Source organism: Rhipicephalus microplus, chromosome 1, assembly GCF_043290135.1.
Source record: "Rhipicephalus microplus isolate Deutch F79 chromosome 1, USDA_Rmic, whole genome shotgun sequence".
In the NCBI taxonomy this organism is placed as follows: domain Eukaryota; kingdom Metazoa; phylum Arthropoda; class Arachnida; order Ixodida; family Ixodidae; genus Rhipicephalus; species Rhipicephalus microplus.
In genome coordinates this window covers 253937642-253953702 of record NC_134700.1, presented here as the reverse complement: position 1 = coordinate 253953702, position 16061 = coordinate 253937642, and the positions used below count along the sequence as shown (strand labels likewise).

Sequence of the window (16061 nt, the reverse complement as noted above, 5' to 3'; positions counted from 1 at the left end):
TTTCTGTGCGATGGTGAATTTATACGAAGTGGTAGCTTTTTGTCACTCATATTCTTAATGTTGTTCCAATAAAAAATGGAACTTAGTGAGGCACCACGTCTCTATTGCCAGCTTTGCGAAAACTCACGCAAGAACGGAGTGGTAAGCAAGACCACAGCTACTTCTATACTAGCATGGGCGACCGTTCTTGCGAGCAGTCTTCAAGAGTTGTCCATCCAGCGTTATCGGATTGTAAAGTCGGTAGTACACAATGATGCGGTGTTGTTATTAGACGATTCACCGAGCTTGCACGAACAGATTAACTATAACACACAAACTAACATACAGTCTTCATTTGCTTCAAGTTCAGTGCGATTGCAGAAATCTATCAGTGCAATCACTACCCACCTGAGGAAAATTTCAGAGCCTTACAATTTAATTTCCACAATGAAAGTGTTTCCTATGAATGGCTATTTTTGACGGTTTTGCCATTTAGCTAGAGGTTTAGCTAAACGTAATTCAAAAGAGTGCTCCCCTATATGCGAAAATTTCGGTTACACTGTTTTGCATGCAACCAAATAATTTTTCGATGCCATTTGCTTATCTTGCTAGGGTGTCCCTCGTGTATCTCCTAGCGGCACAAACTCCTCAGGATGTTTCAGTAAAGTTCTTGACTGATTGACTGGCTGTTTCTCTAAGTTATTTCGAGTGAAAGTGATTTTACTTATAGGCCCGATATTCAGCCGCAGGAAATTTATCCACATCACTTAACTGTTATATTGTTACACGACATCGGCAACGAGAGAGCATCAGGTAGACGACGAAGACGATGGATGCGATCGCGCTCGTGTTGCTGATGTACCTCCATCTTGGCCGCAGCTGCCTCCGACTCTCCCTGTATATTTTGTAAATATATTTATTTCATTCATTTTCTCACCACCGTGACAATATTAAAATACTCGTGCGCTGCTGTCATACTTCATTTAAAAATAAAGAAAAAACCTGCGTTGTGCTCAAGCCTCCCTTTTATAGTTAAACACGCGAGCACAAAAGAATTGCGCAGATGCTGTGCTGGAATCGGAGAGTATTCCGACAGGCTTGCACTTGGAAGAAGGTCGCCAGCATCAAAACTGTGCAATGTCGCTGTACGAGTCCACCACGGTGGATCAGTGGTGCTACGGTGCTCCGCTGCTGACCCAAAGGTAGCGGGTTCGATTCCCGCCGCGGCGGTCGCGTTTCGGTGGAGGCGACACGGTTGAGGTCCGCGCGCTGTGAGAAGATAGCACCCGTTAAAGAACACCAGATGGTCACAATTTCCGGAGCTTCCCACTATGACATCCCTCATAATCCTATCGTGGTTTCGGGACGTAAAACCCCGGATAATATTATTAACGTTGTCATACGAGCAGCCTCAAGCGAACGATCATTATTTTGTCGCGTACGAGGTTCAACCCGTGTCCTAACTCATTGCGTGGAACATACAAAGCAGTGTATGTCTTCCAAGTGAGAAGTCAGACGCATTCGTTAAAGTTCCTCCAAAATCAACCCAATAAATAAACTCCTCACGTTTAATTGATGTCGTTAGGCGTTTCCTGAATACATGGAAGTATAAATGAATAATAACGTTATAAAAAGAAGAAGGAGACGACGAAGAAGAGCGGCTTGCTTCATAGTTCAATTCTACAAGAAACTTTTTGTTGCCACTATGACGAGATAAGCCAGCAAGGCCGCACTGATTGGTCCATAATACGAACTACGCGTACATTTTACGCACCTTTTCGGCCAACGGTTGATACTCAGGATTTCAACTTTAGGTACAGCGCATGTTGGTGTGTCGCTGTTGCAACTCGATAGATAATCCGCACTATTCAAAACGATGCTTATCTAATTCTCAATCACGCGACCTTCTTTAAGGGGAAAGGGAAACACGGGAGAGAGAAAAACAGCCGCAAGTCTCAGGTTCTCCAATCAAGGTTGCGCAATAGGCGGAAATCACTTAGACAAACCGTACAGCTTGAGGAAAGCAAATACTTAAAAGCGAGAAGAGCAATCGCGAAATATAGAGAGATAGAGAGAGAGACCAACTCCAATGAAGCGCACAGAGTGTACAGCTATCGTGCTCTTTCTCGAAGCTTCAAGTTGGCCAAACGGATTTGCGGCGTTCTCGTCCTCGAACTTGAGAACCCTATATGCCGTAAACCGGACAAGAAAGGGGAGTTTAAAGAAAACGCGGGCGCGCGACTGGAATACAATTACCCGAAGACAGAAACGAAACAGCAGCGAAGGAGGGAAATATAAAGAATAAAGGTTGTGCGCGAACATGGTGTTGCAAAACACTATATGTACTGCGCTATCTGCCAACACAGCACTCATCCGACCGTAAACCAACTGGATGTCGCAACACCGGAGATAGGAAGAAGAGGCGTCGACCAATATTCAACGCTCGCCCACCGTCGTCATGCACCACTTGACGAGCATCGTAAAGAAGCCGAAAACAAGGCAGACTGGACAAGTAGAGGCAGAAGCTGGCGAGGAGGTCGCGAAGGTCACCAGATTACTCACCCGAACGAACACAAGCGTACAAAAACTCGTTCACAGCTGCGACTACCACTGTGGTCGTGCGACCCAGTTGGACGCAGAGCTATACTGCTCGCAAACCGTCGCAAATGACCGCTTTGGTCGCAAATCGACGCAACAGAATGAGTTCCTTGCCACTCGATTTGTTTTCAGAAGCGTCATTGCAGTCGCAAACCTCTGAACCAACCAGACACGCAGGAAGACAGCTTATTTTACGAGGTGATGACCATGCAAGCCATGTACGGTCAAACGTAAAATTTTGTATGGCGACGGCTTTGAAGGCTCGTTCACACCTGCGACCATCGCTTCTCGCATGACCATTTGTAACTGGCGGCGAAAAAGCGAACCAAGGCGGCTTGTGTGAACACCGGTCACCTCGCGACTGATACTCGTCGCCACACGGAATTTGCGCCTCCTCACATTGCCATTTCCCCTGAAAGAAATCTGACACCCTATTCCCATGCATCTAATTGGTTCAGAGGTTCACACCTGCAGTAACTCGTTACTGAAAAATCTAGAAGTAAGCGACTGAGCCAAAGTAGCCACTTCGCCACCAGAGCAGCCGTTCAGGACCATTCACTTTGCGGTTGACATGGTCGTGCAACCCTTGTCAGTCACAGGTGTGAAGAGGCCTCAACGCGCACGCAGATGTGGACATCCGTTGCCTGGGGCCCCTTTTGGTGGCCAGTTACAAGTGGTCCCGCCACCGCTGAAAGTCGCTGCTGTGAGCGGACCTTAACTCCTCTCAGGCTACGTGTACTGCCACAAAGGCAGCGTGTCCTGAGCTCTCACTCGAGTTAAATCCCTCGATAGCCCGCCTGACAAACGGCCGCACGAAAGAAACGCGACGTCCGGGCGAATTTCCGTGTATCGAGTATCTTCACCGTTCTCCTGCTATCTCGAGCATTCCGCGCTTCCGTTTCTATCTTTGTTTGTTTGTTTGTTTGTTTGTTTGTTTGTTTGTTTGGAGTGTGGCTGTAATCACCCGTGCCTCCATTTCAATCAGTGCAGAGCGACCACGACGAGAGAAACGCGGAGCTCATGAAAATCCCAGGACAACTCTTCGCGCGAACCGGAAAAACACGGAGATAAAGGCGTGCAAGTCGTGTCCAAGGGTTCGCCTGTACTAAGACGCACGGACTTGCGGAAAGTGCAAAACTGCTCACATAGACACATGCACGAATAACATTGAACGTCGTTATCTCGCACTGTAACCGCAGAGTGTTGAAGAACCTGGTCCATTTCCTTAACACCCAATACAAAGCGAGAGCCTTCGTATACAGCCACATAGCGTTGATTTGGTGAGCGGGTGTTGCGTTTTAAAACTTGTTACAGCATATCAAATAAGAAAAAAACGGTCAAGAATCCACCGTCAAATTCCCCCCCCCCCCAAACGAAATGAGGAAAAGAGCCCCTTAGGAGTTTCTTGCTAGTTTACCAGGTTGTGTGTAACAAGTTTGAACGTTAATAAAAAGGTCATTTACTTACTCATAAATCCTGAGGCTGCCACACTCTGGCACTCACACAAGGTCCGTTATTAATAAGTACGGCTCAATGTTTAAAGCTGAAAAGAAAGAGGGACCTAAAGAAAATACATAGAGGCGAAAATGGAGTACATCGTCGTGGTGATATGAGCTCGCCCATATTTGAACGCGAAGTTTTGGAGTGTAACCAAAACATACAACTCAATCTCTGTGAAATAGGTTAATACGCACTTTCAGTGGAGTATGCAACTCTAACGGCCTTCACAACTTCGCAAAGCACGTACGGCAGTACAACACTAGTAGGACAGAATGACTGCGTACGAGCTGCGTGGACTAAAATATTGCAAGAACGAAGCAAGGAATCAAATACCAGCGGAGACTTCTATACGTCGACAATTTATCTCTCCCTCTACATTGCACGAGCCGCGAATGCGTCAAAAAATAAATCCATGCGTAAACGTGCGCACCACAAAATGAAACCATGTGTAAGAGCCAAACTAACACTACAGTAGTAATGCGGACTGAAGCGAGTAACTATTGTGCACGCTGTCGGAGTCGCTGGCCTCGTTACAGCTTTGCGCGCACCTGTCGGCCAGCATATCAATAAACGTGCACAGAATTCCACGAAGTTCACAGCAGGATTAGATACCACGCCAGTAAAACGTTCGCAGTTCCTAGCGGCGTGCCTTGTTTCTCCAGCCGCGCAACACGAGCATATAACCGAAAGGCCGTGATCGGCTATACCAATACATCACTTATCGGGTGTGAACGAGCATGGTCCTTGCGTGACTTCGCTCGCATAGATTTGCATATCTTTGCCTCGTCCAATCAACGTATACGATTTCCTGTCGCACAGTGCAAGGGACGAATAAAACAACGAGTATTGCCGTTGTGATTTCGGATAACGCCATAAACTCCTGCGAAGGGACACTGGTGTTGTTTGTTGAATCACAGCACTGGCTTCTAGTGAAGCGGTTCATCATTGAAGTGGACAGATATCAAACCCTGGTGTGAAAGGAACAAACTCAAAAGTCGACGCCGCCACAGGCGCGTAGGCATCGACATCCCCTTCCATCTATAAAGAAAACGACCCTCGACGCAAATAGATAAACAGAACAGTAACCTGAAAACAGCACCTGTTCTAACCACACGCATAACCTGTTTATGCAAGGTACAAGACCAGGAGTGTTCCGGGCCTCTAATTAACTTGGCAGGTTTGTTAAACTCAGGTGATCTGAACACTGAAACTACGCAGACACTTAAAAAGTGATGTTTATTTTTTTTTCAACGTAACGTGTTTCTGAGACGTACAGTTCCTTTTCTCGCTAACAAACGTTTATTTATTTCATTATTCTTTTCACTACAGGAGGCGAGGTTCAGGTGGTGGCTCAGCTAAAACGTAAGCTCGGCAGCTCCCTGGCTGGCTTGTTTTCACCGGAAAGTGAAGAATTACGAGGGCGCATGCTGAGAGAACTCGGGAGAACAAGAGAGCACTTCCGCGTGCCCGGCCTCATCCGAACGGCTCGAGCTGCAGGCAGCCATAAATTGAAGCTGGCCTTTTTGTGTGTGTGTGCTATCTCTCTTTCTTTTCCCCGAGCAGCAGCAGGCGGGTCCGATGGCCCCCGTTTGGGGGCCGACGGCGTCAACCCGTTTGACCGCAGCTCCAGCGGCGGCAGATGGAGGCGGCAAATCCGCGCTCTCGACGCTCCAGGATTTATGGCCGACGTCAAACGCCGCCACTCACGCTGCCGCGGCCCTTTTCTAATGGAGGAGCACAGCCGCCTCGATCACGTGCCGCACAGGGCCTCGCGAAACAGCGTGTCCTCCGAGCCCTGTATTTCTTGACACTGCGTCGTTCCGCACACTAACCCTGCGTCAATCGCATGAGAGCTACTTGGGTGAAGCAGAGTTATCGTACGTCATATTCAATGGGCATATCTCTCATGACACTCTTTTGCTCCGCACTACACCTCTGCGTCAATTGGATGCAGCAGTGTTATCGTACGTCATATTGACGAATAGCCGTTCGGTAACGATGTAAAGCATCGTGTCTCACGCCTTTTTGGCAAAGTTGAGAAATGAGCCAAATTCCAGTTTAAAAAAAAAAAGTAGTAGCCTTTACCCAAACGCGAAAGTGGGGACAACCGAAGGTTGGAGTGTGCGTGCCTGGACAATTATTTCAATATCTATCTATCTATCTATCTATCTATCTATCTATCTATCTATCTATCTATCTATCTATCTATCTATCTATCTATCTATCTATCTATCTATCTATCTATCTATCTATCTATCTCATTGTGCGATGCTCCCTCCTAACGTTTTCCTTCAGCCCTGCCGAGAACTGGAACTTCACGCACGTGCTTACCAGCACAACACTTTTGTTGGGGCAGCAACGACAATCATAGGAGAAACAATGAAAGGCTACAATGAGAAGCAACAGGCGCACCTTCGAAAGCCTTATTCACGACCACCCGTAATTCTGCGCACTCCCTATAGCTCCAGATTTTTTGCGAACTACGTACGTCACCGCCGTAGCCACCACCAATGTTTATAATACAAGCTTACAATATGTGCTCTCAGCACTGCGTCGCGGGGCCATACGAACAGCTTGTTTTCGAAATTCGATGCCTTTCCCACACTTCACACGAGAAAGGGAATCATGTGACGTTTCAGTGGCTGCCAAGTTACTGCGGCGTCATAGGGAACGAACATGCCGATACTGCCGCGCGGGCAGCTCTTGAAGGAACACGAGAAGAAGCCATACCACATTCGCGGACCAATGCAGCCAGTAATCTTCGACGACTTGCACGTGAAATCACGTTTCCACTATGGTGCCCACCAAGGAACGAGACGAATCGTCAACAGCACCTGTCCTCTTTGATGGCTCTCCGCATGCCCGCTGGGCTCGACCGAAGAGAAGCCACCCTTCTTCATCGCTTATGGCTAGGAGTGGCATTTACAAAATCTTATTCAATTATCATATGAATTGCCTACAACGCTCTCTGCGATGCCTGTCATTGCGAAGAGACGCTACACCACATCCTGTGCGACTGTCCGTTGTATGACGTCCAGAGACAGTCACTGGCGTCCGTTCTTGCGCGCATCGACAACAGCCAAATGTCTGTGGACACTATTCTGTCAAATTCTCGAGAGAAGACATTGCAACAGAAGGCGACAAAAGCTCTGTTGAAATTCTTACGCGCCACGGACTTGAACAAGCGGTTGTAAGAGCAATGTCACACACCGCGAAAGACAAGACTGGACTATGACTGAGTGTGCACGCGTGTGCTGAAGAATGTCCTGTTTATCTCTCTTCCCTCTCTGCTCTCTATGTTTCATCTCCCTTATCCCCCTCCCATGCGCAGGGTAGCAAACCAGCTGCCTATAGGCTGGTTAACCTCCCAGCCGTTCTTTTCCTCCTATTTTCTTTCATATATTACAAGCTTCGGTTAATAGGATGTTTCAATTTAGTGATTGATTGATTGATTGATTGAGTGAGTGAGTGAGTGAGTGAGTGAGTGAGTGAATTCTCCTTCTAGCTCAGTTGAGCGCGCCGCAGAAAGCATTAGCCATATGGGACGCGTCGCAAGTCTCGACACGAGTGAAATTTCGTGCTTACCGACTAGCAGTAACCAGTCGAGAATGATGTGGCAAATTGGACAAGTTGGAACAGCGCTTGAATCAAGCAATTTCTTGTTTTTCATGTCCTATTTGTGCTGACCGTCATGACTGCTCTGGGAGCTGTGTCAAAGACTAATGAAAATCTTCGGTAGCTGATATGCGTTCAGCTCTCAGCTTTCGAGCTTTCTAGCAGTGAATACTTCAGTGCCTTGTCTGATTAATCATATACGCATCCAGTCTATCAAGAAGCTAAGTATATAAATACAAGTGTACTGTGTAAAAGCACCTATATATTGTACGTGCCTATGTCCTCGATGCAATTTCTACACTAACAAAGTTTGTGGTAAGGGATACCTACTATAACCCGGAGCAAAGCTCGATAAAAACGCAGTTCAGAACAAGATCCCCCCAATCAGGTTACCGCTCTGGCACGGCAAAGTTGCTTACCGTTTTTGTCTGCGCTGTTTTTATTGCGCTTCCTTAAATCATACCTGTACACTTCCGGTATAAACGCACTACCAGATGTCACACGGAAAGCCCAATAATACATTTTCGTAGAGATGGCCACGGTAACATTTGGATACAACATACGCTAGCAAATGTTTCTTTCGGGCGTTGGTTATTTCACAAGGCCAATCTGTCGGTACCCCACCAGGCGAGTTTCTGTTTTCACCACGTTCCAGCCGTTTAATGTGCACGCTGAGGCGTCCAGTTTTTGGACAGCCGCCCACTTTATTGTGTATTTCTCGTGCAGATATAATCTTCCTTGAAAATGAGCGATCGACGGTGGCATCGTGCTCCATTTAACGCGCTTGCAGTGACGCAAGTAAGTGCACGAAGTAGGCCGCTCTGCATGAGAATGAGTGCGTGCCTCCACCGCTCCCGATACCCTGATGTGGTCATCCTTACACTGACCGCATAAGTGCTCTACAGACGAGTAAACGAGTGGCTATAGTGTTGTTGTTGTTGTCGTCGTCGTCGTCGTCGTCGTCGTCGTCGTCGTCGTCGTTGTTGTTGTTGTTGTTGTTGTTGTTGTTGCTGTTGTTGTTGTTGTTGTTGTTGTTGTTGTTGTTGTTGTTGTTGTTGTTGTTGTTGCAAAACCCCGGGCCACAAAACTTCACAAGATTGCGGATAACATACAAAAATGACAACAGACTGCCCAAATATGGCGAGACGGATCTATTCTTTCGTGCAGTTCATATTAGAGCTTCCGGATGGCATATCGAACAATTAAATACTTGCACGCTTTCTTATAAGTCAGCCAATGTATCAGTTCTAGAACGAAAATGGCAAAAAGGAGCCGCAAAATGATATTTAAAAGATGTCCATTGCTTCAGCGAATCTCGCCTTTTCAAGTTGGGACTAGACATACTGCGACACAGCGCCATCCAATATTGTTTTTCTCGTTGTTTCGGTAGGATTGAATAGGTGGACATAAATTCAAACATAACATCCTGTAAAGTACAATAGCTCAGACTAAGGTGACCCCAGCTCTATTTTTTTTTCCACGCAAGTCGGTTCAGTAGACCATGTTGCTGCAAGTAAACGCTTTGTAGCACTTAGTATACGAAACGAATTCTAAAATGAAGAGCAGCCCACAGTCATTCAGTTGTCCGCGAGGGCTCCTTAAACGCCATCGAATGACACAGAACAGTAGAAGAGACAGATTCGCTTCTCTAGGGCGTCCCACGTACCTTGAGCCAAGATCTTCTTACCAATTGGTCTGAAGGAGCGTCATAGAATTCTGCCAGCGCTACGTCACGAGGCTGTCTTCATTTTTCGTTTTTTTTTTTTTTGCCAATGCGAAAAAAAATATCACGTGAGGCAACGTGAGTGCTTGAGACTCGCGTTGAGTACTTGAGACTTGGATAATTAAACATAAATAATTTGACAAGGAGGAAATAATAACTAGCCGGAATAACTACAGGCTAGTTAGAATAGTATGTATTCGGTTCAGTTTGCTTTCAACGCGCCTTCTATTTTTACAGTCTTGGCTGAAGTTATGTAGAACAACCTATATAAGTCGTATGTGGACACTTTTATTTAAAGGCTAAAATTGCAAACAGGAGAACTAAAGCTGAAAAATAAAATTGAATTGTGGTTTTACGTGCCCAAGAGGTAGTGAATTATGACTTCAGTAGACAGGCAGGAAGTACTCGAGTGTTAGGCTTCGCTATGGCTGATATTCCCCCTCTCCTCCATTACATCACCCCCCCCCTTTTTTTTTTAAGCCCTGTCTTGCACGATGATGTCGGAATGCAATCACGTAGAGATGTTGACGTTGATTTCATGAAGGTAACAGAGACTTATGAAAACGATTTTTTTTATGTTCATGGTATCTTCTGGTTGATCACTCCACAGTTTCCTATATCTGCGCAAGCTATCGTGTCTCCTAACACACGCCCTAAGAAGACGGCGAACATCGCTGCAGACAGCGCTTCGTATCAGTGTCGCCCGCCCCGTTGCGGTACGAAAGAAAGCTTGCTCTTGATGGGCAGCAAGGCGCGGTACATTACCAGTCATGGTTTGGCCATTCTCGTTCTGTACGTTTACTATGGTGAGTATCCTTAAGCACAACTATCCACGCACGGTTGAACACTACTGATGTGCGTACGTCCGCAATGTCGTAAAGTGCGATCCTTGCCCATGTGACTGCATCGTCCGCAAACGTTTGTCGTGACCCTACGTGCCCAAGCGCAAAAGAATCAATGGCGCTTTCAAGTTTCGCACTTCCATTCGTATAAGAACGCAGCTGTGGTACGCCCGGTACGCCCTTCCGTGCATGTGGGCTTCCGGCATGGTAGCAGGCGATCGTTCAGTCAGCGCCCGCCTAAAGCTCGACTATAACTCAAATGTGCGCTTAAGGAATGATTGAGGTTGGGCAGGAAAGCGAAGGAGGCTATCCGCGCCGTGCAAAACAGGCATGTTTACGAGCACTTTCCGGACCTGCGTGGGAGGGGCACCGTGATGACATTCTCGCACCGCAATCATCAGCGGAGGAAAGGAATCGGCTCTGCCGTATACACGACGAGAGGCGCGTCTGTGTGCCGAGAGCTCGCGTCACGACGATATAGAGGTCGCGGAAAGTGATGGATGCTCCGCTTGGCATAGAACAGACGCTTTCCAGGGCCCCGACTCCCAGCATTTTTTTTTTCTTTTCGAGCTATGTGACGCCCATCGGTATACGACGCCGAGGCTGCCACCACACGACCGCCGAAAAATGCATTATGGCTGCTCGAACGTCGTTTCGCGAAGCTGCGCAGTAGGGTATACAACCGATAATTAAAGGAGTTGCAAGAGAGATGGAGACCTTGTTTAATTGGCGGCAAGACGTGTGCCTTCCACATACACATCTCGCCGGCTGGTCCAGATGAGGAGGGTGATGCAAGAAATGATTGACTCGTAAGACCTTGGCAGCGGAGAGTGATATCTACCCATTTCACCTTTCTGGGCTCTTGCACGCGAGTACATTGTCTGACGTCACAGCTTCGGCGGTGCATTTTTGGGCGCATCATCCACGCATATTACCAACAGGCAGCGTTCAGGGAGCCTTTGTTGACAGGGTACGTGCAAACGACCGCTGACAAGGTGAACGCAAAGTGTCTGGCTCACCCCACTGTCCCGAAGGATGCCTGTAGACACTTTTGTTGCCTGAACAACATTGTACTATGTAGGAAGTTCAGGCAGGTCGTTCAAGCTGCCAAAACGCACTCCGAGAACGTTCGAGTAATACGTCTACAAGCTACAGTGCCTACTGCACAAGTTCTAATTGCGAAACTATCGCAAATTAACGCCCCTATCGACTTTCCAAGATTGACAGGGCAATACTAAAACGAAGGGATAATTGTGTGTGTTATGAGGACGGAACCACAAGGCGTGCTAAGGCTTATAGAGTGACGAGTGGCACTTAATCTGTCCAAGTGTAAGTCGCGTGGTGGCGTTGCTGATTCTTTTCACTCGTTTATATCCCCATATCATAATACGACTTTAACAGATATTTTAAGGACGCTGTTTCATCTAACTCGTTTGAAATCACCAAACACGGATCATCGCTATTAGTAGGGCTATGATCTAGTCGCACAATATTTCACAATCAATCGCTTATCCCTATGCGACAAGCCCCACCGGGGAAAACCTCCCCGCCTCCATCGCCAGCATAACGGATGAGGAAGGTGTCAGATTGGCTCTGCAATACGTCTTGTACTTTATTTTAAAATAGCATTGGAGCGGAGCGAACCGAAGACTATGGTCATCGTGAACCTTCGAGCGTGCGCTCACTTCGTCTTCCTCTTCATCTTCTGCTTTGCTCCAAGGACACGTGCACCGATTGGTCCAGCGTGAGAGGCAATACCTCTTATGAGTGAGAGAACGAGTAGAGAAAGATAAAAAGAAAGAGATAGAAAGAATGAAATAGAAAGAAATAAAGAAAAGTAGACAGAAAAGAGAAAGGAGAAGAGATAAATAAACGAAAAAAAAGGGGAGAAGACCAAAACTATGGAAAGACAGGTAAAGAAATGGACTTAGAGAGAAATAAATGGGGAGAAAAAAACGACCCAAAATAAAGATAGAGAAAAAAACAGAACAAACAAGCAAGAAATAGAAAGAGAAAAGGAGATGGAAAAAGGAGGGAGCGAGAAATAGAAAGAGAAGGTGGAAGAAAGATATAAAGAGCGAGAAAGATAAAGTGACTGATAGAGAACGAAAGACAGAAATACAAATAGAGGAAGAGGGAAATAAAAAAAAGAGCGAGAAAGAGACAAATAGAGAGATAGAGAGGAAAAGGCAGGAGGCAAAGCTCGCACTTCCTGCTGGCTTGTCACCATCAAGGCAAAGCTGCCATATGTATTTTCTTTTTCTTTTTTAGGTACACATGTAACTATTGCCTCCTCACTCCTTTTCGTAGCGCGTACAAGCACTAAAATTTTCCAAATAAATAAATAAATAAATAAATAAATAAATAAAGACAAGATGCGTGCACACTAACATAGTAACGCTCTGTGACCCCAGCATGTACACAAAACAAGCCGTGATGCACGCTGCAGTAGAAACCACGAAGCATATACTGTACAACAAGAAGTTATAAACGACAAACAACGTTCACGGTGTATGTACACGTATACGGAACAGCCCAGCAAGGTTTCTGAGGTACGCCGCTGTCCGTGGTGTTGTAAAGGATCGACTCATTCCACCTTGCCCAATACAAATTTCACTAAATTACGCACGACGACTACTATATGCTACCATGTTTTCCCGGGCACTTAATTGTTTTTAAGTTTGATGTAATGAGGCTTGATTCACAAGAACTGTTATATGTTTGTAACCACCGATTGGCGCAGGCCCATGGCGCGCAAAAGTGTTTGGGCATCTTCGAGGTCACGGAACTGCCTTATCTCACTGAAGTTTAGCATATTTTAAAAATGTTGAGGGCATCGCTAATCGGTCGTGTACGTGCAGAAGCGGTAGTCACCTGACTCTTTCATCATCAGCCTACATTTTGAATCCATTTTACAGGTGAATATTAAAATTCGTTTGGCACCAATAATTCAAAGATATATACATATTTGAGCACGCAACCAGGTAACGTCCCTGAAGAGGGCAGGATATCCACGGGCACTCACTGACTCGGCCCTGTTTCCGTCTTCTATCTCGCAGTGATATTGTTGTGAGCTTAAAGGTTGTTATACCGCGAAGCAGTGTTAACGGAACGCTGTAGTAGCACAAGCTCTCGTTTGACCGCACAGCTGGCAGCGTAGGAGGAGAAGCGCTCCTTCCTGGCCGAGCTCGACGGAACGTTCCCGGCTGCGCCAGCTCCCCGGCGTCCTCGTCACCGACAACCATTCTTGGAAGTCCAAACGGGGAAAGCGCGGCTATAGTAAGCGGTACCGCGTGCGTGCTTGCGCACAGCGTGAGCCCGCTCTGTGTCAAGGTGGTCCGTGGGCTGACCCGCGCAGCAGGCAAGGATTCCGGTGGCGTGTGGTTGCATTGCACGCTCGCAGCCATGCATACAACGGGACCGACCTCCAACACACTGCTCCAGGCATCCGCGGTGGCGCCGTCTGGTCGGGTGGCTACCGCTCAATTCAGGTACCAGTGAGCGTCGAGTGGGTTGAACAAACTGCCTGCTGCCACTACAGCGAGGCCGTGATCGACGAGTGCATACTGTAACATCGCTCGCATACCCACTGTTCATCGTGCCGCATAGCCCGAAGATGTTCCGACGGTGCTTGAGCCTCGTCTTGAAGAGTAGAACGTCCGTGTGCTCAGATTTGGGCGCTCGTTAAAGAACCCCAGGTGGTCGAAATTTCCGGAGTCCTCCACTACGGCGTCTCTCATAATCACATGGTGGTTTTGGCACGTTAAACCCCACATATCAATCAACCAATGAAGAGCAGAACGCGATAACGTAATTGGATAATTTGACCGTGTTCACATCAACTTCTCGATGGACACCTCAGCCGTGTCTCACAGGAACGTCCATGCGCCTGTAAAATTACCATTGAGAACTATCCTAGAATGCCTGCTGCAAGCAATGTTGCGAAAAAATGCCATATTTTTTTCTTTTCTGCGAGGTGACGAGGTACCTGCTGCCTGTCCGTAATGTAAGACGTGCACCTACACACGTTGTTGATGTTGTCGATAATAATCACCAATGATGCGTGCGTGATTCGTCAATGATCAGCCTTTAAACCAACTGCTCGTTGCGAGATTCACGCGTCTTGGCGCCTGCTGTGATTTTACGCCTCTATCATACAATATTGCATCCATTTATAACAGTCCTCGCATACTAGCATTCATGCAGCATTTTTTTCGTTTTTTTAAGGAATCTAGAGCACGGGCGTAGCTCTGTTGTATACCATCTGCTCTCCGCGTGGAAATCCTTGGTTCGATTCCCACTCGAACCGAAGAATTTTCATCACTTTTTTACTTACATCTATCTCGAATTCTCGCTCACGAACAACGCTGATATTTCGCTCGCAACCAAAGACGCCGCTGTTGACACTGACACAGGCCTTTTCGCGAAACGAGCTCTTAAACGCTATCGCGCTAACTGTACGTTACAACAAGCAGGGTGAGTAAATTCAGGGTACAAATAACGCATCGTAACTGTAGCTCTCGATAAGACACATTCCTGAAGATATAAGACGAAGACTGCACCTCCCACGAACACAACTACACTGCCTTAACACTGGCTATGAGCTGGCGCGTGCTTTATTCAACAGCGAGCACGCGTAATCACTGTTATGAGCATCACTCAACTCTAGCCTTACTCAACATATGCGTGCAGAGAAACAAAATGAATGGACGTTGCAATCCTGACGTCAGAAGGCAGAGGCTTAACAATGGCATCGTTTACTCTGAGATGACGGCCGGGCGACTTCCGCGATGGCTACGCAGAGGTGTTAACAGCCTCACCCCCATCAACAACATGCGCAACAGTGATTTAAGCAGAAGTGTAATATAAAAAAGAAACTGGGCCACCGCATCACTCGATCCTCGTTGTTTTCGCTACGCCGACGTATCTCGCCATCTAACACGTATGGGCGACGTGAGGCCAGTCGACCAGTGTCCTCCGGACCATCGGCACAGCCAGCACGCTGACGCGACAGGCTAACCATAAACAAGCACGGTTGTCTACGCCTGGCCTAGTTACCACGGGTGTAATTAATCAGAGGAACCGCCTCCGACCAGTCGCGTGTTCTAGCAGCTACTACATTGCGGGTCGTCCCGACTGACCTGTTGCCGACTTGCGGAGCGTGCGTGGGTACGCCCCCTCCTTCGAGTTCAGCGGGTGTGCCCTCCGCGGATGACGAAACGACGTTGCAGCTCGAGGGTGCAGCAGCCAAGAAACCTGGCAACCGTGATAGCTCCACACGTCTACTGCTGTCGGCCACCAACCTTGACGGGTCGACCGGGGCCGGATGAACTCGGCAGCGAAACGCCTTTGCAGCCGACAGTCAGACCCGCACGTTGCTATAGGCACCAACTCCACAACACTTTTGGGAGCACCAGTTCTGAATTAATCCAATCGGAATAAAACAGTCAGTTTCAGGTTACGTGGACTGCACTCACTCAATACGGCCGAATGCAAGTCGTGGAGAGCCGCACGGCGAAGAGCACTGCAGTATATCGGATCGAAGAGCCAAAGGGCAAGGATGCTACACGGGGCGAAAGTGACGCTGCGTTGCTTCCGTCAAGGGAGGATGCAGATCCCTGGCGTCGGGAAGAAGTGGCACTCTGGATGGACGCAGAAGCCGGGTGACCGAGATAAAAGAGCAAAAAGGCCTCCTCAGCCGGCTGTACGCTGAGGACGAAAGAAGAGCAAGTCGCCTAGGTGGCGCCCAGATAGTGTCTGAGTGGCGGCAAGAGAGACCGCAAAAAGCTGCGTCGACAGTGAGT

General features: G+C 47.6%; 1 protein-coding gene across 4 annotated transcripts in view; it reads right to left on the bottom strand.

Annotated features, from left to right (window-relative positions):
* by (focal adhesion protein tensin) overlaps positions 1–16061 on the bottom strand; it is a 279600-nt gene that overhangs the window by 189336 nt on the left and 74203 nt on the right. The window lies entirely within an intron of this gene.